Below are 1412 nucleotides of genomic sequence, written 5' to 3'. Positions count from 1 at the left end.
GAAATCATAAGGCGTTTTAAAAACGAGTTGGTGGGAATAATAGCGAATATATGTCATTGCCAATTATCCTCTCAGTCACTATTAGCCACTTTGTCTGCTTTTTCTCATCTGATCTTTGTAATAACTTTGTAAATTATGTACTTCTATCTCCCGTCTTACAGATCTAAAAACAGGCTGAGATGTGACATCAATTTCATGTAGATCCAAAACATAGACGCTGCTCTGCTTCCATAATCGCCTCCTGCACTGAGTGTGAGGGTAAAGAAGAGGGAGGAAGGGTGACGTGGAGTTTTCCAGCTTGGAGAAGGCTTTTGGATAAAGAAAGGTGCATTTGGTGCTTGACATGGAAAGCTGTGTACCCACTGCAGAATTTATTGTACCTGATGCTCAGAGATGCATCTCAGCTCTACCCACACAATCATGTACTATCAGTATATGAGACATCAAAATTATGCCCGTGGTTTAAAATAGTCTGTGGAAAGGTAGAGGGAAAAGAGAAAAGGAAGAGCTCTGGCGAGTTTTGATATTCCAAGGTGGAGGCAAAAAGGACTTTGGAGGAGCATGATGGGAGGCAGTTAGGGAAGCATAAAGAAGCAGCAAAAGTGAAATGCTTTCGTGACAGGCATTCCAGTCAGTTTGAATTTTCTCTGCCAAGGAAACCCTCTTATTATCTACAAAGCTGGACTTCAGAATACAAGCCCAGATGGATGTAGTCATAACATTCCATGTTCATATGTGACAATGGAAATTGAGGGGCTAAGTGGGGTTGGGAGAGATGAGAGAGAATGTTGGAAGGGTGACACTAATCATGGTGTGTTGTACTCATAAACTAACAGGCTGAATTGAAACCCTTCTGTGCAACTATTTCAAGATAATAAAATATTTTTTAAAGATACAAACCTAAGCTAGATGCCAATTTTCTCTGCTGTAAATACAGACGTGGGAAAGAAGTTTGGGAACAAGGATGATAGATGAGATGCACATATGGGAGAAGAAGACCCAAGGCATAGCCTGGGAGATGGAGCTTGGCTCAGACCTTGGAATCTCAGGACCCTCTGCCTAGAGTTTCCCATGCCTCTGTGGATTAAGAGCAGCCTGTAAGTCCCAGGACATTAGCCCAACCTACCTATCATTTTGTACCCCTGGCTGTTTTGCGGGTCTTCCTGCACCTGTTCAGCTATGCTCCACCTCCTCACTTTGCTGGTTCAGGAAGTCTCTTATGTTAAGGACTCCAATCCCACATCTACCACTTCAGCCAAGCCCACAGAACCAGCTCACCTGCCCCATCTACTGGCAGGCCTGGACAGGACACTAACACATGTTAGGGGCTTGGAGTTAGAACCTACACTTGATCCCGAAACCCCAGAGATCTCAGACCTGGAAAATACACTGAGTACCTGTTTCAATTCAAC

This window comes from Megascapheus bottae, chromosome 10, assembly GCF_031878675.1.
Source record: "Megascapheus bottae isolate mThoBot1 chromosome 10, mThoBot2.hap1, whole genome shotgun sequence".
NCBI lineage: Eukaryota > Metazoa > Chordata > Mammalia > Rodentia > Geomyidae > Megascapheus > Megascapheus bottae.
This window is presented reverse-complemented; position numbering follows the sequence as displayed.